This window comes from Aquarana catesbeiana, linkage group LG06, assembly GCF_042186555.1.
Source record: "Aquarana catesbeiana isolate 2022-GZ linkage group LG06, ASM4218655v1, whole genome shotgun sequence".
NCBI lineage: Eukaryota > Metazoa > Chordata > Amphibia > Anura > Ranidae > Aquarana > Aquarana catesbeiana.
The window spans coordinates 18,605,439-18,628,697 of NC_133329.1; the positions used below are offsets into that span (position 1 = coordinate 18,605,439).

Sequence of the window (23,259 nt, forward strand, 5' to 3'; positions counted from 1 at the left end):
AGATATATATAATTTCATGATTATTATCATGAAATAAATTAAATAATAATAGATTATTTAATATTAGATTAATTACATTTTATGATTTATTAATGATAACAGAACTGAATTATATTAAATCTGCCTGGAGTTTAGATATAAATAAAATAGAATAAAATTTTAATCCTAACAATGTTACAGAAATTCCAAACTTCCCCATGTTATCTGGAATAATATTTTTTTTTTAAATTTAGTTTAATATTTAAAGGGTTCAAAGCAAAACTGGATTATGACTTTTGGCACCTTGTCAATAAGAGAGGTATAATTGTTTTTCTAGGGATAGTCACACCAGGCGCGGTTCTCTCTGGGCAAGGAATGCGTTCTCTACTTCCACTTTCATTTCAGTTTCTGAGAAAGGTCACTTAAAATGTTTCAGATGGGAAAATCAGCTCTGAGCAATGCAGATGTAGCCTAGGAAAATGTGACCACCTTGGAGCACAGAAGAGGTAAAGTCAGATCTATGAGGTATGAGGCAGAGGGACACCTCTCACAGACCTACAAGAAGAAAAGCAGATCACTGTAAAGCCAAAGACATAGTCTGCAGTCCAACAGATGCTCAAGAGAGACTCCCCTGAATTGATGTAAGTACCCCCCAGACCACCTGTCATAGGAGGGGAATGAGCCATATTGTTGTCAGTTATTTTTCAATATCAATATTTTTTATATCTTTTTTAATATGATTTTGCAATAATTCCATATTACAGTATTTATGACAGTTAAAAGTATTTTTAAAAAGTACATTTTACTTATTTGTTTATTTATTTTTTATTTATGTGTATGTGTGTATATATATATATATATATATAGCTATATACAGTGGGGGCGGAAAGTATTCAGACCCCCTTAAATTTTTCACTCTTTGTTATATTGCAGCCATTTGCTAAAATCATTTAAGTTCATTTTTTCCTCATTAATGTACACACAGCACCCCATATTGTACACACAGCACCCCATATTGACAGAAAAACACAGAATTGTTGACATTTTTGCAGATTTATTAAAAAAGAAAAACTGAAATATCACATGGTCCTAAGTATTCAGACCCTTTGCTGTGACACTCATATATTTAACTCAGGTGCTGTCCATTTCTTCTGATCATCCTTGAGATGGTTCTACACCTTCATTTGAGTCCAGCTGTGTTTGATTATACTGAGTGGACTTGATTAGGAAAGCCACACACCTGTCTATATAAGACCTTACAGCTCACAGTGCATGTCAGAGCAAATGAGAATCATGAGGTCAAAGGAACTGCCTGAAGAGCTCAGAGACAGAATTGCGGCAAGGCACAGATCTGGCAAAGGTTACAAAAAAATTTCTGCTGCACTTAAGGTTCCTAAGAGCACAGTGGCCTCCATAATCCTTAAATGGAAGACATTTGGGACGACCAGAACCCTTCCTAGAGCTGGCCGTCCGGCCAAACTGAGCTATCGGGGGAGAAGAGCCTTGGTGAGAGAGGTAAAGAAGAACCCAAAGATCACTGTGGCTGAGCTCCAGAGATGCAGTCAGGAGATGGGAGAAAGTTGTAGAAAGTCAACCACCACTGCAACCCTTCACCAGTCGGCAGAGTGGCCCGACCGAAGTCTCTCCTCAGCGCAAGACACATAAAGACCGCATGGAGTTTGCTAAAAAAACACCTGAAGGACTCCAAGATGGTGAGAAATAAGATTCTCTGGTCTGATGAGACCAAGATAGAACTTTTTGGCCTTAATTCTAAGCGGTATGTGTGGAGAAAACCAGGCACTGCTCATCACCTGTCCAATACAGTCCCAACAGTGAAGCACGGTGGTGGCAGCATCATGCTGTGGGGATGTTTTTCAGCTGCAGGGACAGGACGACTGGTTGCAATTGAGGGAAAGATGAATGCGGCCAAGCACAGGGATATCCTGGATGAAAACCTTCTCCAGAGTGCTCAGGACCTCAGACTGGGCCGAAGGTTTACCTTCCAACAAGACAATGACCCTAAGCACACAGCTAAAATAACGAAGGAGTGGCTTCACAACAACTCCGTGACTGTTCTTGAATGGCCCAGCCAGAGCCCTGACTTAAACCCAATTGAGCATCTCTGGAGAGACCTCAATATGACCGTCCACCAGCGTTTACCATCCAACCTGACAGAACTGGAGAGGATCTGCAAGGAGGAATGGCAGAGGATCCCCAAACCCAGGTGTGAAAAACTTGTTGCATCTTTCCCAAAAAGACTCATGGCTGTATTATATCAAAAGGAGCTTCTACTAAATACTGAGCAAAGGGTCTGAATACTTAGGACCATGTGATAGTTCAGTTTTTCTTTTTTAATAAATCTGCAAAAATGTCAACAATTCTGTGTTTTTCTGTCAATCTGGGGTGCTGTGTGTACATTAATGAGGAAAAAAATCAACTTAAATGATTTTAGCAAATGGCTGCAATATAACAAAGAGTGAAAAATTTAAGGGGTCTGAACACTTTCTGCCCCCACTGTATATTCTTTTATATATATATATATATATATATATATATATATATATATATTATTTTAAAAGATATATATCTTTTGATTTGTATGAAATCTTAAGACCCCTTGCTCAACCACTAATGTGCTTTTGCTGTTGTGGTTTGAAAAGTTCTGCAAGCTACATCTTAGGTTTTTGAAAAGTGCACCAAAGATGCATCTTCCATTGAATTTGATGGGAAATGCACTAAAAACGCACTCAGGGTTTATTTTCAGGTGCGTTTTTTTGGGTCAAAAGTATGCTGGTTGTGAGTGCCCGCCAGTGTCCTTAAAGTGATTGTAAAGTCTTGTTTTTTTTTTCTATTAAAATAACAAACATGTTATACTTACCTACTCTGTGTAATTGATTTGCACAGAGCACTCCCGGGTCCCCCTCTTCTCGGGTCCCTCTTCGCTGGTCCTGGTCCCTCCCCTCCTGTTGAGTGCCATCCACAACAAGCAGCTTGCTATGGGGGCACCCGAGCCGAGTCACAGCCCCCTGTGTCCAGACACGGAGCTGCGGTTCGGCCCCGCCACCCTCTCTCTCATCTGATTGGCTAACTGACTTTCAGAGCAGCGGGAGCCAATGGCGCCGCTTCTGTGTCTCATCCAATTAGGAGGGAGAGTCCCAGGTGGCTAAAACACTTGTGGACATCGCTGATGATATAGAGGGTGCTCAGGCAAATGTAAGGGGGTCTGCACACAGAAGACTTTTTTATCTTAATGCATAGAATGCACCTTCTGACTTTACAACTCCTTTAAGAACCAGTGAATAGCTGATTGTTAAAGTGGTTCTAAGTCTCACATTGTTTTACCTTCATGTATTCTGTGCACTCTCCCTCCTCATTAGCTGAGAGAGCAGTGGGAGCCATTGGCTCCTGCTTCTGTTAATAACGGGCAATGAGCCAATGAGGAGAGACAGGGGGCAGGGCAGAGCCACAGCTCTGTCTGTTAATGGGAATGAGCCTGCTTGGGTGCCCCCATTGCAAGCTGCTTGCTGTGGGGGGGCATTCAGCAGGAGGGAGGGGCCAGGAGCGCCGGCGGGGGAACGAGAAGAGGAGGATCCGTGCTGCTCTGTGCAAAACCACTGCAACTGAGCAAGTAAGTATAACATGTTTGTTACTTTTCTTAAAAAAGCCATAAAGCGGAGTTCCACCCAAAAAAGGAACTTCCGCTTTTCGGATTCCCTCCCCCCTCCGGTGTCACATTTGGCATCTTTCGGGGGGGGGGGGGGGGGCAGATACCTGTATAATACAGGTATTTGATTCCACTTCCTGAGATAGATCGCCACAGATTCTGTGGGTATCTATGCCATGTCCGGCCCATCCTCCGTCCCCCCCGCTGTCTTCTCGGAGACACACAGGTCCCAGAAGACAGCAGGGACCAGTGAGGACGTGCATGCGCAGTAGGGAACCAGGCTGTGAAGCCTCAAGGCTTCACTTCCTGATTCCCTTACTGAAGATCCCGGCACCTGAACCCGAGAGCCGAAGGATGGGTCGGCTTCGGGTGAGGACATCGCGGGCGCCCAGGACAGGTAAGTGTCCTTATATTAATAGTCAGCAGCTGCAGTGTTTGTAGCTGCTGACTTTGATTTTTTTTTTTTTTCGACGGAACTTCACTTTAAATATCACTTTAACCACTTCCAGCCAACCATATAACAGAAAGACGTCCGGGAAGTGGTTTCATTATCCTGACTGGGTGTCATATTACATCCAGCAGGATTAAGCGGCGATTGTTGGTGTTGGTGTGTCAGTCTGAAACACCACAACTTCGATCTAGGTAAAGAGCCTTTGACGGATGGTCCTTACCACGTGATCAACTGTGCCCAATCACCCATGACCACCAGGTATGCCCACTAGGATTGCCACATCATCCCTTTAATCCAGGACACACATTAATTACACAGGTTCTGAGGCTGATTTAATGCAGACCAAGTGAGTTTAATTACCACCTTAATCAGCCACAGAACCTGTGTAATTAATATGTGTCCTGGATTAAAGGGATGATGTGGCAACCCTAATGCCCACCCATGCCCACCAGGTATGCCCACCAATGATGCCCACCCATGACCACCGGGGATGCTAATTAATGTCCATAAATGATGCCAAACAGTGCTCATTGTAGATGCCAATCAGTGCCCATCAGTGCCGCCTATCAGTGCCACATATAAGTACCCATCAGTGCGGCCTTTCAGTGCCCATCAGTGCCACCTAGATGGCACTTATGGGCACTCATATTAATGCTGATCAGTGCTGCATATTAGTGCCCATCATCAGTGCCACCTCATTGGTGCCACCTCATCAGTGCCGCCTTATCAGTGCCCATCAGTGAAGGAGAAAACATATTTATTTACAATATTTTATAACAGAAACCAAAAAAACGTTTTTTTCAAAACAATTTCGGTCTTTGTTTTTTATTTGTTTAGCAAAAAATAAAAACCGCAGAGGTGATCAAATACCACCAAAAGAAATCTCTATTTCTGGGAACAAAATGATAAAAATGTTGTTTGTGTACAGTGTTGTATGACCGCGCAATTGTCATTTAAAAAGCGAAAGCGCTGAAAATTGGTCTGGGCAGGAAGGGTGGAAAGTGCCTGGTATTGAAGTGGTCAAAGAACCGACACATGCCGGCTTCCTTAACATCCAGCTGATAGGTAAATAATTCCCCTGCACTCCCCTCCTCCCCCACCAGGATAGCATGAGAGTTCTGCGATCTTGCCATCCAGCTCCTCCAGTCCGGTTGCCCCCCCCTCTCCTCCCCTCACATTCCGCTCCAAGCTGCCCCGCCCACTGTCTCCTCACATCCCTCTCCTTCCGGTGGTAGCATTGCTCCTGCACAAGAAGAGCTGAAGCATGCTGAGCAATGAGGGCGAGACAACACTGGTTGATAAGGACGCTGGCACGTTCCAGTTCCTCAGAAGCCAACTGCCGTGTCCTTAGCAACCAATGAATAGCCAGTTGTTAAGGAGTCAGCACCAGACAACGTCCTTAACAACCGGCTATTCCCGCCGATGCAATGCAATGCATTTCAAATGCCCTAGCATATTTTTTAAAACGTATACTGCATTTTAGAAGCGCTGCACTGTGCATGCGGCTGCACTGCAATATGAAAGCAGCTTATTTTACAATTTTTCTTAAAGCGGATCTTCCAGTATCTAAAAGCCTTCATCATCATGTAACATTGTAACTTTATAGCAACCTTCATTTCATGACTCTAATGCTTCAGAATCCATTATCCTCTTTGCCTTTTTTTAAGCCCTGTGAAAGCTGTATATTTGTCACCTCGGTTTCTCGCCAACACATGGCGATGAGGGTCTACAGTCTGATATGGGGGAAACATTTTTTTGGAAGCTCAAATCTGAAATCTAGGCATGAAAACTTTTATTTATAAATATATTTTTCAGTAATCACATCCTAAATAAATAGCCGTGGTGTGCACCAAATGTCTTTAAAACCCAGCTATTTCCTTCTAAAAGTAGCAGTGACATAATCCCTGTGCTGCTTATAATTCATGCAGTGAGCAGAGTCGTGGGAGGGACCCAGAAGGCTCCACCCACTACAGGCTGCCTGCAGAGAACTACAGGAGGGGGCGGAGACGAGACCAGTCACCCTGCTTAACTACTTGCCGCCCGCCCACCGCCAAATGACAGCGGAGTGATGCGGCTCTCATTCTGGGATGACGTCATATGTCATCGCCCAGCTTAGCCACGATGTTCCTGGGACGCGGCGCGACCGCGATCTCGGCAAAGAGCGGCCGCAGTTCTTTTGCCCGTGTGAACGGTTGTGTTCAATCACAGCTGATTGAAATGTAAATACAGAAGTGCCGTTTATCAGCTATCCTCACCTCACACTGACAGAGAGACAGAGTGTGAAGTGAGGAGAGTAAAATCACCTGCGTCTCCTCACAGGGAAGATGTGAAAAGGTAATCATCAGTGCCCTGATTACAATGCTGTGCCCATCAGTGACGCCAGTCTGTGCCCATCAGTGACGCCAGTCTGTGCCCATCAGTGAGGCCAATCTGTGCTGCCTTTCAGTGCCACCTCATCAGTGCCCTGATTACAATGCAGTGCCAATCAGTGATGCCAGTCTCTGCCCATCAGTGACACCAGTCTGTGCCCATCAGTGAGGCCACTCTGTGCCCATCAGTGACACCAGTCTGTGCCCATCAGTGAGGCCAATCTGTGCTGCCTTAAAAGTGCCACCTCATCAGTGCCCTAATTACAATGCAGTGCCCATCAGTTACGCCAGTCTGTGTCCATCAGTGACACCAGTCTGTGCCCATCAGTGACGCCAGTCTGTGACCATCAGTGACGCCAGTCTGTGCTCATCAGTGAGGCCAATCTGTGCCCATCAGTGAGGCCAATCTGTGCTCATCAGTGAGGCCAATCTGTGCTGCCACCTCATCAGTGACCTGATTACAATGCAGTGCCCATCAGTGACGCCAGTCTCTGCCCATCAGTGACACCAGTCTGCGCCCATCAGTGATGCCAGTCTGTGCCCATCAGTGACACCAGTCTGTGCCCATCAGTGAGGCCAATCTGTGCTGCCTTTCAGTGCCACCTCATCAGTGCCCTGATTACAGTGCAGTGCCCATCAGTGACGCCAGTCTCTGCCCATCAGTGACGCCAGTCTCTGCCCATCAGTGACACTAGACTGTGCCCATCAGTGATGCCAGTCTGTGCCCATCAGTGACACCAGTCTGTGCCCATCAGTGAGGCCAATCTGTGCTGCCTTTCAGTGCCACGTCATCAGTGCCCTGATTACAATGCAGTGCCCATTAGTGACGCCAGTCTGTGCCCATCAGTGAGGCCAATCTGTGCTGCCTTTCAGTGCCACCTCATCAGTGCCATGATTAAAATACAGTGCCCATTAGTGACACCAGTCTGTGCCCATCAGTGAGGCCAATCTGTGCTGCCTTTCAGTGCCACCTCATCTGTGCCCTGATTACAATGCAGTGCCCATCAGTGATGCCAGTCTATGCCCATCAATGACACCAGTCTGTGCCCATCAGTGAGGCCAATCTGTGCTGCCACCTCAGTGCCCTGATTACAATGCAGTGCCCATCAGTGATGCCAGTCTCTGCCCATCAGTGACACCAGTCTGTGCCCATCAGTGACGCCAGTCTGTGCCCATCAGTAAGGCCAATCTGTGCTGCCTTTCAGTGCCACCTCATCAGTGCCCTGATTACAATGCAGTGCCCATCAGTGACGGTAGTCTCTGCCCATCAGTGACACCAGTCTGTGCCCATCAGTGAGGCCACTCTTTGCCCATCAGTGACACCAGTCTGTGCCCATCAGTGAGGCCAATCTGTGCTGCCTTTCAGTGCCACCTCATCAGTTCCCTGATTACAATGCAGTGCCCATCAGTGACACCAGTCTGTGCCCATCAGTGACACCAGTCTGTGCCCATCAGTGACGCCAGTCTGTGCCCATCAGTGACACCAGTCTGTGCCCATCAGTGAGGCCAATCTGTGCCCATCAGTGAGGCCAATCTGTGCTGCCACCTCATCAGTGCCCTGATTACAATGCAGTGCCCATCAGTGACGCCAGTCTCTGCCCATCAATGACACCAGTCTGCGCCCATCAGTGACGCCAGTCTGTGCCCATCAGTGACACCAGTCTGTGCCCATCAGTGAGGCCAATCTGTGCTGCCTTTCAGTGCCACCTCATCAGTGCCCTGATTACAATGCAGTGCCCATCAGTGATGCTAGTCTCTGCCCATCAGTGACACCAGTCTGTGCCCATCAGTGAGGCCACTCTTTGCCCATCAGTGACACCAGTCTGTGCCCATCAGTGAGGCCAATCTGTGCTGCCTTTCAGTGCCACCTCATCAGTTCCCTGATTACAATGCAGTGCCCATCAGTGATGCCAGTCTGTGCCCATCAGTGACACCAGTCTGTGCCCATCAGTGACGCCAGTCTGTGCCCATCAGTGACACCAGTCTGTGCCCATCAGTGAGGTCAATCTGTGCCCATCAGTGAGGCCAATCTGTGCTGCCACCTCATCAGTGCCCTGATTACAATGCAGTGCCCATCAGTGACGCCAGTCTCTGCCCATCAGTGACACCAGTCTGCGCCCATCAGCGACGCCAGTCTGTGCCCATCAGTGACACCAGTCTGTGCCCATCAGTGAGGCCAATCTGTGCTGCCTTTCAGTGCCACCTCATCAGTGCCCTGATTACAATGCAGTGCCTAACAGTGACGCCAGTCTCTGCCCATCAGTGACACTAGTCTGTGCCCATCAGTGATGCCAGTCTGTGCCCATCAGTGACACCAGTCTGTGCCCATCAGTGAGGCCAATCTGTGCTGCCTTTCAGTGCCACCTTATCAGTGCCCTGATTACAATGCAGTGCCCATTAGTGACACCAGTCTGTGCACATCAGTGAGGCCAATCTGTGCTGCCTTTCAGTGCCACCTCATCAGTGCCCTGATTACAATGCAGTGCCCATTAGTGACACCAGTCTGTGCCCATCAGTAAGGCCAATCTGTGCTGCCTTTCAGTGCCACCTCATCAGTGCCCTGATTACAATGCAGTGCCCATCAGTGATGCCAGTCTCTGCCCATCAGTGACACCAGTCTGTGCCCATCAGTGACGCCAATCTGTGTCCATCAGTGACACCAGTCTGTGCCCATCAGTGAGGCCAATCTGTCCTGCCTTTCAGTGCCACCTCATCAGTGCCCTGATTACATTGCACTGCCCATCGGTTACGCCAGTCTCTTCCCATCAGTGACACCAGTCTGTGCCCATCAGTGACACCAGTCTGTGCCCATCAGTGAGGCCAATCTGTGCTGCCTTTCAGTGCCACCTCATCAGTGCCCTGATTACAATGCAGTGCTTATCAGTGACGCCAGTCTCTGCCCATCATTGACACCAATATGTGCCCATCAGTGACGCCAGTCTGTGCCCATCAGTGACACCAGTCTGTGCCCATCAGTGAGGCCAATCTGTGCTGCCTTTCAGTGCCACTTCATCAGTGCCCTGATTACAATGTAGTGCCCATCAGTGACGCCAGTCTCTGCCCATCAGTGACACCAGTCTGTGCCCATCAGTGACACCAGTCTGTGCCCAATCTGTGCTGCCATTCAGTGCCACCTCATCAGTGCCCTGATTACAATGCAGTGCCCATCAGTGACACCAGTCTGTGCCCATCAGTGAGGCCAATCTGTGCTGCCTTTCAGTGCCACCTCATCAGTGCCCTGATTACAATGCAGTGCCCATCAGTGACAACAGTCTGTGCCCATCAGTGAGGCCAATCTGTGCTGCCACCTCATCAGTGCCCTGATTACAATGCAGTGCCCATCAGTGACGCCAGTCTCTGCCCATCAGTGACACCAGTCTGTGCCCATCAGTGACGCCAGTCTGTGCCCATCAGTGACACCAGTCTGTGTCTATCAGTGAGGCCAATCTGTGCTGCCTTTCAGTGCCACCTCATCAGTGCCCTGATTACAATGAAGTGCCCATCAGTGACGCCAGTCTGTGCCCATCAGTGACACCAGTCTGCGCCCATCAGTGACGCCAGTCTGTGTCCATCAGTGACACCAGCCTGTGCCCATCCTCCCATCCTATCCTCCCCATCAGTGAGGCCAATCTGTGCTGCCTTTCAGTGCCACCTCATCAGTTCCCTGATTACAATGCAGTGCCCATCAGTGATGCCAGTCTGTGCCCATCAGTGACACCAGTCTGTGCCCATCAGTGACGCCAGTCTGTGCCCATCAGTGACACCAGTCTGTGCCCATCAGTGAGGCCAATCTGTGCCCATCAGTGAGGCCAATCTGTGCTGCCACCTCATCAGTGCCCTGATTACAATGCAGTGCCCATCAGTGACGCCAGTCTCGGCCCATCAGTGACACCAGTCTGCGCCCATCAGTGACGCCAGTCTGTGCCCATCAGTGACACCAGTCTGTGCACATCAGTGAGGCCAATCTGTGCTACCTTTCAGTGCCACCTCATCAGTGCCCTGATTACAATGCAGTGCCCATCAGTGACGCTAGTCTCTGCCCATCAGTGACACCAGTCTGTGCGCATCAGTGAGGCCACTCTTTGCCCATCAGTGACACCAGTCTGTGCCCATCAGTGAGGCCAATCTGTGCTGCCTTTCAGTGCCACCTCATCAGTTCCCTGATTACAATGCAGTGCCCATCAGTGATGCCAGTCTGTGCCCATCAGTGACACCAGTCTGTGCCCATCAGTGACGCCAGTTTGTGCCCATCAGTGACACCAGTCTGTGCCCATCAGTGAGGCCAATCTGTGCCCATCAGTGAGGTCAATCTGTGCTGCCACCTCATCAGTGCCCTGATTACAATGCAGTGCCCATCAGTGACGCCAGTCTCTGCCCATCAGTGACACCAGTCTCTGCCCATCAGTGACGCCAGTCTGTGCCCATCAGTGACACCAGTCTGTGCCCATCAGTGACACCAGTCTGTGCCCATCAGTGACACCAGTCTGTGCCCATCAGTGAGGCCAATCTGTGCTGCCTTTCAGTGCCACGTCATCAGTGCCCTGATTACAATGCAGTGCCCATTAGTGACACCAGTCTGTGCCCATCAGTGAGGCCAATCTGTGCTGCCTTTCAGTGCCACCTCATCAGTGCCATGATTAAAATACAGTGCCCATTAGTGACACCAGTCTGTGCCCATCAGTGAGGCCAATCTGTGCTGCCTTTCAGTGCCACCTCATCTGTGCCCTGATTACAATGCAGTGCCCATCAGTGATGCCAGTCTATGCCCATCAATGACACCAGTCTGTGCCCATCAGTGAGGCCAATCTGTGCTGCCACCTCATCAGTGCCCTGATTACAATGCAGTGCCCATCGGTGATGCCAGTCTCTGCCCATCAGTGACACCAGTCTGTGCCCATCAGTGACGCCAGTCTGTGCCCATCAGTAAGGCCAATCTGTGCTGCCTTTCAGTGCCACCTCATCAGTGCCTGATTACAATGCAGTGCCCATCAGTGACGGTAGTCTCTGCCCATCAGTGACACCAGTCTGTGCCCATCAGTGAGGCCACTCTTTGCCCATCAGTGACACCAGTCTGTGCCCATCAGTGAGGCCAATCTGTGCTGCCTTTCAGTGCCACCTCATCAGTTCCCTGATTACAATGCAGTGCCCATCAGTGATGCCAGTCTGTGCCCATCAGTGACACCAGTCTGTGCCCATCAGTGACGCCAGTCTGTGCCCATCAGTGACACCAGTCTGTGCCCATCAGTGAGGCCAATCTGTGCCCATCAGTGAGGCCAATCTGTGCTGCCACCTCATCAGTGCCCTGATTACAATGCAGTGCCCATCAGTGACGCCAGTCTCTGCCCATCAGTGACACCAGTCTGCGCCCATCAGTGACGCCAGTCTGTGCCCATCAGTGACACCAGTCTGTGCCCATCAGTGAGGCCAATCTGTGCTGCCTTTCAGTGCCACCTCATCAGTGCCCTGATTACAATGCAGTGCCCATCAGTGACGCTAGTCTCTGCCCATCAGTGACACCAGTCTGTGCCCATCAGTGAGGCCACTCTTTGCCCATCAGTGACACCAGTCTGTGCCCATCAGTGAGGCCAATCTGTGCTGCCTTTCAGTGCCACCTCATCAGTTCCCTGATTACAATGCAGTGCCCATCAGTGATGCCAGTCTGTGCCCATCAGTGACACCAGTCTGTGCCCATCAGTGACGCCAGTCTGTGCCCATCAGTGACACCAGTCTGTGCCCATCAGTGAGGTCAATCTGTGCCCATCAGTGAGGCCAATCTGTGCTGCCACCTCATCAGTGCCCTGATTACAATGCAGTGCCCATCAGTGACGCCAGTCTCTGCCCATCAGTGACACCAGTCTGCGCCCATCAGTGACGCCAGTCTGTGCCCATCAGTGACACCAGTCTGTGCCCATCAGTGAGGCCAATCTGTGCTGCCTTTCAGTGCCAGCTCATCAGTGCACTGATTACAATGCAGTGCCCATCAGTGACGCCAGTCTCTGCCCATCAGTGACACTAGTCTGTGCCCATCAGTGATGCCAGTCTGTGCCCATCAGTGACACCAGTCTGTGCCCATCAGTGAGGCCAATCTGTGCTGCCTTTCAGTGCCACCTCATCAGTGCCCTGATTACAATGCAGTGCCCATTAGTGACACCAGTCTGTGCCCATCAGTAAGGCCAATCTGTGCTGCCTTTCAGTGCCACCTCATCAGTGCCCTGATTACAATGCAGTGCCCATCAGTGATGCCAGTCTCTGCCCATCAGTGACACCAGTCTGTGCCCATCAGTGACGCCAATCTGTGTCCATCAGTGACACCAGTCTGTGCCCATCAGTGAGGCCAATCTGTCCTGCCTTTCAGTGCCACCTCATCAGTGCCCTGATTACATTGCACTGCCCATCGGTGACGCCAGTCTCTTCCCATCAGTGACACCAGTCTGTGCCCATCAGTGACACCAGTCTGTGCCCATGAGTGAGGCCAATCTGTGCTGCCTTTCAGTGCCACCTCATCAGTGCCCTGATTACAATGCAGTGCTTATCAGTGACGCCAGTCTCTGCCCATCATTGACACCAATCTGTGCCCATCAGTGACGCCAGTCTGTGCCCATCAGTGACACCAGTCTGTGCCCATCAGTGAGGCCAATCTGTGCTGCCTTTCAGTGCCACTTCATCAGTGCCCTGATTACAATGTAGTGCCCATCAGTGACGCCAGTCTCTGCCCATCGGTGACACCAGTCTGTGCCCATCAGTGACACCAGTCTGTGCCCATCAGTGAGGCCAATCTGTGTTGCCTTTCAGTGCCACCTCATCAGTGCCCTGATTACAATGCAGTGCCCATCAGTGACAACAGTCTGTGCCCATCAGTGACGCCAGTCTGTGCCCATCAGTGACACCAGTCTGTGTCTATCAGTGAGGCCAATCTGTGCTGCCTTTCAGTGCCACCTCATCAGTGCCCTGATTACAATGCAGTGCCCATCAGTGACACCAGTCTCTGCCCATCAGTGACACCAGTCTGTGCCCATCAGTGACACCAGTCTGCGCCCATCAGTGACACCAGTCTGTGTCTATCAGTGAGGCCAATCTGTGCTGCCTTTCAGTGCCACCTCATCAGTGCCCTGATTACAATGCAGTGCCCATCAGTGACACCAGTCTCTGCCCATCAGTGACACCAGTCTGTGCCCATCAGTGACACCAGTCTGCGCCCATCAGTGACGCCAGTCTGTGTCCATCAGTGACACCAGCCTGTGCCCATCAGTGAGGCCAATCTGTGCTGCCACCTCATCAGTGCCCTGATTACAATGCAGTGCCCATCAGTGACGCCAGTCTCTGCCCATCAGTGACACCAGTCTGTGCCCATCAGTGACACCAGTCTGCGCCCATCAGTGACGCCAGTCTGTGTCCATCAGTGACACCAGCCTGTGCCCATCAGTGAGGCCAATCTGTGCTGCCTTTCAGTGCCACCTCATCAGTGCCCTGATTACAATGCAGTGCCCATCAGTGACACCAGTCTGTGCCCATCAGTGAGGCCACTCTTTGCCCATCAGTGACACCAGTCTGTGCCCATCAGTGAGGCCAATCTGTGCTGCCTTTCAGTGCCACCTCATCAGTTCCCTGATTACAATGCAGTGCCCATCAGTGATGCCAGTCTGTGCCCATCAGTGACACCAGTCTGTGCCCATCAGTGACGCCAGTCTGTGCCCATCAGTGACACCAGTCTGTGCCCATCAGTGAGGCCAATCCGTGCCCATCAGTGAGGCCAATCTGTGCTGCCACCTCATCAGTGCCCTGATTACAATGCAGTGCCCATCAGTGACGCCAGTCTCTGCCCATCAGTGACACCAGTCTGCGCCCTTCAGTGACGCCAGTCTGTGCCCATCAGTGACACCAGTCTGTGCCCATCAGTGAGGCCAATCTGTGCTGCCTTTCAGTGCCACCTCATCAGTGCCCTGATTACAATGCAGTGCCCATCAGTGACGCTAGTCTCTGCCCATCAGTGACACCAGTCTGTGCCCATCAGTGAGGCCACTCTTTGCCCATCAGTGACACCAGTCTGTGCCCATCAGTGAGGCCAATCTGTGCTGCCTTTCAGTGCCACCTCATCAGTTCCCTGATTACAATGCAGTGCCCATCAGTGATGCCAGTCTGTGCCCATCAGTGACACCAGTCTGTGCCCATCAGTGACACCAGTTTGTGCCCATCAGTGACACCAGTCTGTGCCCATCAGTGAGGCCAATCTGTGCCCATCAGTGAGGTCAATCTGTGCTGCCACCTCATCAGTGCCCTGATTACAATGCAGTGCCCATCAGTGACGCCAGTCTCTGCCTATCAGTGACACCAGTCTGCGCCCATCAGTGACGTCAGTCTGTGCCCATCAGTGACATCAGTCTGTGCCCATCAGTGAGGCCAATCTGTGCTGCCTTTCAGTGCCACCTCATCAGTGTCCTGATTACAATGCAGTGCCCATTAGTGACACCAGTCTGTGCCCATCAGTGAGGCCAATCTGTGCTGCCTTTCAGTGCCACCTCATCAGTGCCCTGATTACAATGCAGTGCCCACTAGTGACACCAGTCTGTGCCCATCAGTAAGGCCAATCTGTGCTGCCTTTCAATGCCACCTCATCAGTGCCCTGATTACAATGCAGTGCCCATCAGTGATGCCAGTCTCTGCCCATCAGTGACACCAGTCTGTGCCCATCAGTGACGCCAATCTGTGTCCATCAGTGACACCAGTCTGTGCCCATCAGTGAGGCCAATCTGTCCTGCCTTTCAGTGCCACCTCATCAGTGCCCTGATTACATTGCACTGCCCATCGGTGACGCCAGTCTCTTCCCATCAGTGACACCAGTCTGTGCCCATCAGTGACACCAGTCTGTGCCCATCAGTGAGGCCAATCTGTGCTGCCTTTCAGTGCCACCTCATCAGTGCCCTGATTACAATGCAGTGCTTATCAGTGACGCCAGTCTCTGCCCATCATTGACACCAATCTGTGCCCATCAGTGACGCCAGTCTGTGCCCATCAGTGACACCAGTCTGTGCCCATCAGTGAGGACAATCTGTGCTGCCTTTCAGTGCCACTTCATCAGTGCCCTGATTACAATGCAGTGCCCATCAGTGACGCCAGTCTCTGCCCATCTGTGACACCAGTCTGTGCCCATCAGTGACACCAGTCTGTGCCCATCAGTGAAGCCAATCTGTGCTGCCATTCAGTGCCACCTCATCAGTGCCCTGATTACAATGCAGTGCCCATCAGTGACACCAGTCTGTGCCCATCAGTGAGGCCAATCTGTGCTGTCTTTCAGTGCCACCTCATCAGTGCCCTGAATACAATGCAGTGCCCATCAGTGACACCAGTCTGTGCCCATCAGTGAGGCCAATCTGTGCTGCCACCTCATCAGTGCCCTGATTACAATGCAGTGCCCATCAGTGACGCCAGTCTCTGCCCTTCAGTGACACCAGTCTGTGCCCATCAGTGACGCCAGTCTGTGCCCATCAGTGACACCAGTCTGTGTCTATCAGTGAGGCCAATCTGTGCTGCCTTTCAGTGCCACCTCATCAGTGCCCTGATTACAATGCAGTGCCCATCAGTGACGCCAGTCTCTGCCCTTCAGTGACGCCAGTCTCTGCCCTTCAGTGACACCAGTCTGTGCCCATCAGTGACGCCAGTCTGTGCCCATCAGTGACACCAGTCTGTGTCTATCAGTGAGGCCAATCTGTGCTGCCTTTCAGTGCCACCTCATCAGTGCCCTGATTACAATGCAGTGCCCATCAGTGACGCCAGTCTCTGCCCTTCAGTGACACCAGTCTGTGCCCATCAGTGACGCCAGTCTGTGCCCATCAGTGACACCAGTCTGTGTCTATCAGTGAGGCCAATCTGTGCTGCCTTTCAGTGCCACCTCATCAGTGCCCTGATTACAATGCAGTGCCCATCAGTGACGCCAGTCTGTGCCCATCAGTGACACCAGTCTGCGCCCATCAGTGACGCCAGTCTATGTCCATCAGAGACACCAGCCTGTGCCCATCAGTGAGGCCAATCTGTGCTGCCTTTCAGTGCCACCTCATCAGTGCCCTGATTACAATGCAGTGCCCATCAGTGACGCCAGTCTCTGCCCATCAGTGACACCAGTCTGTGCCCATCAGTGACGCCAGTCTGTGCCCATCAGTGACACCAGTCTGTGCCCATCAGTGAGGCCAATCTGTGCTGCCTTTCAGTGCCACCTCATCAGTGCCCTGATTACAATGCAGTGCCCATCAGTGACACCAGTCTCTGCCCATCAGTGAGGCCAATCTGTGCTGCCTTTCAGTGCCACATCATTAGTGCCCTGATTACAATGCAGTGCCCATCAGTGACACCAGTCTGTGCCCATCAGTGAGGCCAATCTGTGCTGCCACCTCACCAGTGCCCTGATTACAATGCAGTGCCCATCAGTGACGCCAGTCTCTGCCCATCAGTGACGCCAGTCTGTGCCCATCAGTGACGCCAGTCTGTGCCCATTAGTGACACCAGTCTGTGCTTATCAGTGAGACCAATCTGTGCTGCCTTTCAGTGCCACCTCATCAGTGCCATGATTACAATGCAGTGCCCATCAGTGACACCAGTCTGTGCCCATCAGTGACGCCAGTCTGTGCCCATCAGTGACACCAGCCTGTGCCCATCAGTGAGGCCAATCTGTGCTGCCTTTCAGTGCCACCTCATCAGTGCCCCCTATTACAATGCAGTGCTCATCAGTGACTCCAGTCTCTGCCCATCAGTGACACCAGTCTGTGCCCATGAATGACGCCACTCTGTGCCCATCAGTTAGGCCAATCTGTGCTGCCTTTCAGTGCCACCTCATCAGTGCCCTGATTACAATGCAGTGCCCATTAGTGATGCCAGTCTCTGCTCATCAGTGGCACCAGTCTGTGCCCATCAGTGACGCCAGTCTCTGCCCATCAGAGACACCAGTTGTTCCCATCAGTGAGGCCAATCTGTGCTGCCTTTTAGTGCCACCTCATTAGTGTCCTAAATTGCAATGCAGTGCCCATCAGTGATGTCAGTCTGTGCCCATCAGTGATGTCAGTCTGTGCCCATCAGTGACGCCAGTCTCTGCCCATAAGTGACACTAGTCTGTGCCCATCAGTGACGCCAGTCTGTGCCCATCAGTGACACCAGTCTGTGCCCATCAGTGACGCCAGTCTGTGCCCATCAGTGAGGCCAATCTGTGCTGCCTTTCAGTGCCACCTCATCAGTGACCTGATTACAATGCAGTGCCCATCAGTGACACCGGTCTGTGCCCATCAGTGAGTCCAATCTGTGCTGCCTTTCAGTGCCATCTCATCAGTGCCCTGATTACAATGCAGTGCCCATCAGTGACACCAGTCTGTGCCCATCAGTGAGGCCAATCTGTGCTGCCACCTCATCAGTGCCCTGATTACAATGCAGTGCCCATCAGTGACGCCAGTCTCTGCCCATCAGTGACAACAGTCTGCGCCCATCAGTGATGCCAGTCTGTGCCCATCAGTGACACCAGTCTATGCCCGTCAGTGAGGCCAATCTGTGCTGCCTTTCAGTGCCACCTTATCAGTGCCCTGATTACAATGCAGTGCCCATAAGTGACGCCAGTCTCTGCCCATCAGTGACACCAGTCTGTGCCTATCAGTGACGCCAATCTGTGCCCAACAGTGACACCAGTCTGTGCCCATCAGTGAGGCCAATCTGTCCTGCCTTTCAGTGCCACCTCATCAGTGCCCTGATTACATTGCACTGCCCATCGGTGACGCCAGTCTCTGCCCATCAGTGACACCAGTCTGTGCCCATCAGTGACACCAGTCTGTGCCCATCAGTGACACCAGTCTGTGCCCATCAGTGAGGCCAATCTGTGCTGCCTTTCAGTGCCACCTCATCAGTGCCCTGATTACAATGCAGTGCCCATCAGTGACACCAGTCTCTGCCCATCATTGACACCAATCTGTGCCCATCAGTGACACCAGTCTGTGCCCATCAGTGACGCCAGTCTGTGCCCATCAGTGACACCAGTCTGTGCCCATCAGTGAGGCCAATCTGTGCTGCCTTTCAGTGCCACCTCATCAGTGCCCTGATTACAATGCAGTGCCCATTAGTGACACCAGTCTGTGCCCATCAGTGAGGCCAATCTGTGCTGCCTTTCAGTGCCACCTCATCAGTGCCCTGATTACAATGCAGTGCCCATTAGTGACACCAGTCTGTGCCCATCAGTGAGGCCAATCTGTGCTGCCTTTCAGTGCCACCTCATCAGTGCCCTGATTACAATGCAGTGCCCATCAGTGACACCAGTCTATGCCCATCAGTGACGCCAGTCTTTGCCCATCAGTGACGCCAGTCTGTGCCCATCAGTGACGCCAGTCTGTGCCCATCAGTGACGCCAGTCTTTGCCCATCAGTGACACCAGTCTGCGCCCATCAGTGACGCCAGTCTGTGCCCATCAGTGACACCAGTCTGTGCCCATCAGTGAGTCCAATCTGTGCTGCCACCTCATCAGTGCCCTGATTACAATGCAGTGCCCATCAGTGACGCCAGTCTCTGCCCATCAGTGATACCAGTCTGTGCCCATCAGTGACGCAAGTCTGTGCCCATCAGTGACACCAGTCTGTGTCTATCAGTGAGGCCAATCTGTGCTGCCTTTCAGTGCCACCTCATCAGTGCCCTGATTACAATGCAGTGCCCATCAGTGACACCAGTCTGTGCCCATCAGTGAGGCCCATCTGTGCTGCCACCTCATCAGTGTCCTGATTACAATGCAGTGCCCATCAGTGACGCCAGTCTCTGCCCATCAGTGATACCAGTCTGTACCCATCAGTGACGCAAGTCTGTGCCCATCAGTGACACCAGTCTGTGTCTATCAGTGAGGCCAATCTGTGCTGCCTTTCAGTGCCACCTCATCAGTGCCCTGATTACAATGCAGTGCCCATCAGTGACGCCAGTCTGTGCCCATCAGTGACACCAGTCTGTGCCCATCAGTGACGCCAGTCTGTGCCCATCAGTGACACCAGCCTGTGCCCATCAGTGATGCCAGTCTGTTCCCATCAGTGACACCAGTCTGTGCCCATCAGTGAGGCCAATCTTGGCTGCCTTTCAGTGCCACCTCATCAGTGCCGTGATTACAATGCAGTGCCCATTAGTGACAAGAGTCTGTGCCCATCAGTAAGGCCAATCTGTGCTGCCTTTCAGTGCCACCTCATCAGTGCCCTGATTACAATGCAGTGCCCATTAGTGACAAGAGTCTGTGCCCATCAGTGAGGCCAATCTGTGCTGCCTTTCAGTGCCACCTCATCAGTGCCTTGATTACAATGCAGTGCCCATCAGTGATGCCAGTCTCTGCCCATCAGTGACACCAGTCTCTGCCCATCAGTGACGGCAATCTGTGCCCATCATTGACACCAATCTGTGCCCATCAGTGACGCCAGTCTGTGCCCATCAGTGACACCAGTCTGTGCCCATCAGTGAGGCCAATCTTTGCTGCCTTTCAGTGCTACCTCATCAGTGCCCTGATTAGAATGTAGTGCCCATCAGTGACGCCAGTCTCTGCCCATCAGTGACACCAGTCTGTGCCCATCAGTGACACCAGTCTGTGCCCATCAGTGAAGCCAATCTGTGCTGCCTTTAAGTGCAACCTTATCAGTGCCCTGATTAAAATGCAGTGCCCTTCAGTGACACCAGTCTGTGCCCATCAGTGAGGCCAATCTGTGCTGCCTTTCAGTGCCACCTCATCAGTGCCCTGATTACAATGCAGTGCCCATCAGTGACACCAGTCTGTGCCCATCAGTGAGGCCAATCTGTGCTGCCACCTCATCAGTGCCCTGATTACAATGCAGTGCCCATCAGTGATGCCAGTCTCTGCCCATTAGTGACACCAGACTGTGCCCATCAGTGACGCCAGTATGTGCCTGTCAGTGACACCAGTCTGTGCCCGTCAGTGAGGCCAATCTGTGCTGCCTTTCAGTGCCACCTCATCAGTGCCCTGATTACAATGCAGTGCCCATCAGTGACACCAGTCTATGCCCATCAGTGAGGCCAATCTGTGCTGCCACCTCATCAGTGCCCTGATTACAATGCAGTGCCCATCAGTGACGCCAGTCTCTGCCCATCAGTGACACCAGTCTGTGCCCATCAGTGACGCCAGTCTGTGCCCATCAGTGACACCAGTATGTGCCCATCAGTGAGGCCAATCTGTGCTGCCACCTCATCAGTGCCCTGATTACAATGTGGTGCCCATCAGTGACGCCAGTCTCTGCCCATCAGTGACACCAGTCTGCTCCCATCAGTGACGCCAGTCTGTGCCCATCAGTGACACCAGTCTGTGCCCATCAGTGAGGCCAATCTGTGCTGCCTTTCAGTGCCACCTTATCAGTGCCTTGATTACAATGCAGTGCCCATCAGTGACGCCAGTCTCTGCCCATCAGTGACACCAGTCTATGCCCATCAGTGACGCCACTCTGTGCCCATCAGTAACACCAGTCTGTGCCCATCAGTGAGGCCAATCTGGCTGCCTTTTAGTGCCACCTCATCAGTGCCCTGATTACAATGCAGTGCCCATCAGTGACACCAGTCTGTGCCCATCAGTGAGGCCAATCTGTGCTGCCACCTCATCAGTGCCCTGATTACAATGCAGTGCCCATCAGTGACGCCAGTCTCTGCCCATCAGTGACACCAGTCTGTGCCCATCAGTGACGCAAGTCTGTGCCCATCAGTGACACCAGTCTGTGTCTATCAGTGAGGCCAATCTGTGCTGCCTTTCAGTGCCACCTCATCAGTGCCCTGATTACAATGCAGTGCCCATCAGTGACGCCAGTCTGTGCCCATCAGTGACACCAGTCTGTGCCCATCAGTGACGCCAGTCTGTGCCCATCAGTGACACCAGCCTGTGCCCATCAGTGATGCCAGTCTGTTCCCATCAGTGACACCAGTCTGTGCCCATCAGTGAGGCCAATCTTGGCTGCCTTTCAGTGCCACCTCATCAGTGCCCTGATTACAATGCAGTGCCCATTAGTGACAAGAGTCTGTGCCCATCAGTGAGGCCAATCTGTGCTGCCTTTCAGTGCCACCTCATCAGTGCCTTGATTACAATGCAGTGCCCATCAGTGATGCCAGTCTCTGCCCATCAGTGACACCAGTCTCTGCCCATCAGTGACGGCAATCTGTGCCCATCATTGACACCAGTCTGTGCCCATCAGTGAGGCCAATCTGTGCTGCCTTTCAGTGCCACCTCATCAGTGCCCTGATTACATTGCACTGCCCATCGGTGACGCTAGTCTCTTCCCATCAGTGACACCACTCTGTGCCCATCAGTAACGCCAGTCTCTGCCCATCATTGACACCAATCTGTGCAAATCAGTGACGCCAGTATGTGCCCATCAGTGACACCAGTCTTGTCCCATAAGTGAGGCCAATCTTTGCTGCCTTTCAGTGCCACCTCATCAGTGCCCTGATTACAATGTAGTGCCCATTGGTGACGCCAGTCTCTGCCCATCAGTGACACCAGTCTGTGCCCATCAGTGACACCAGTCTGTTCCCATCAGTGAAGCCAATCTGTGCTGCCTTTCAGTGCAACCTCATCAGTGCCCTGATTACAATGCAGTGCCCATCAGTGACAGCAGTCTGTGCCCATCAGTGAGGCCAATCTGTGCTGCCTTTCAGTGCCACCTCATCAGTGCCCTGATTACAATGCAGTGCCCATCAGTGACACTAGTCTGTGCCCATCAGTGAGGCCAATCTGTGCTGCCACCTCATCAGTGCCCTGATTACAATGCAGTGCCCATCAGTGACGCCAGTCTCTGCCCATTAGTGACACCAGACTGTGCCCATCAGTGATGCCAGTATGTGCCCATCAGTGTCACCAGTCTGTGTATATCAGTGAGGCCAATCTGTGCTGCCTTTCAGTGCCACCTCATCAGTGCCCTGATTACAATGTAGTGCCCATCAGTGACACCAGTCTGTGCCCATCAGTGACACCAGTCTGTGCCCATCAGTGACGCCAGTCTGTGCCCATCAGTGACACCAGCCTGTGCCCATCAGTGAGGCCAATCTGTGCTGCCTTTCAGTGCCACCTCACCAGTGCCCTGATTACAATGCAGTGCCCATCAGTGACGCCAGTCTCTGCCCATCAGTGACACCAGTCTGTGCCCATCAGTGACGCCAGTCTGTGCCCATCAGTGACACCAGTGTGTGCCCATCAGTGAGGCCAATCTGTGCTGCCTTTCACTGCCACCTCATCAGAGTCCTGATTACAATGCAGTGCCCATCAGTGACACCAGTCTGTGCCCATCAGTGAGGCCAATCTGTGCTGCCTTTCAGTGCCACCTCATCAGTACCCTCATTAGAATGCAGTGCCCATCAGTGACACCAGTCTGTGCCCATCAGTGACACCAGTCTGTGCCCATCAGTGATGCCAGTCTGTGCCCATTAGTGACAACAGTCTGTGCTTATCAGTGAGGCCAATCTGTGCTGCCTTTCAGTGCCACCTCATCAGTGCCCTGATTACAATGCAGTGCCCATCAGTGACGCCAGTCTCTGCCCATAAGTAACACCAGTCTATGCCCATCAGTGACGCCAGTCTGTGCCCATCAGTGACACCAGCCTGTGCCCATCAGTGAGGGCAATCTGTGCTGCCTTTCAGTGCCACCTCATCAGTGCCCTGATTACAATGCAGTGCTCATCAGTGACGCCAGTCTCTGCCCATCAGTGACACCCGTCTGTGCCCATAAATGACGCCACTCTGTGCCCATCAGTGAGGCCAATCTGTGCTGCCTTTCAGTGCCACCTCATCAGTGCCCTGATTACAATGCAGTGCC

The 23,259-nt window shown here is 51.8% G+C and overlaps 1 pseudogene; it reads left to right on the forward strand.

The window, feature by feature from the left end:
- The first annotated feature begins 239 nt into the window (after positions 1–239).
- Positions 240–23,259, forward strand: part of LOC141148204 (guanylate-binding protein 1-like) — a 74,716-nt pseudogene continuing 51,696 nt past the window's right edge.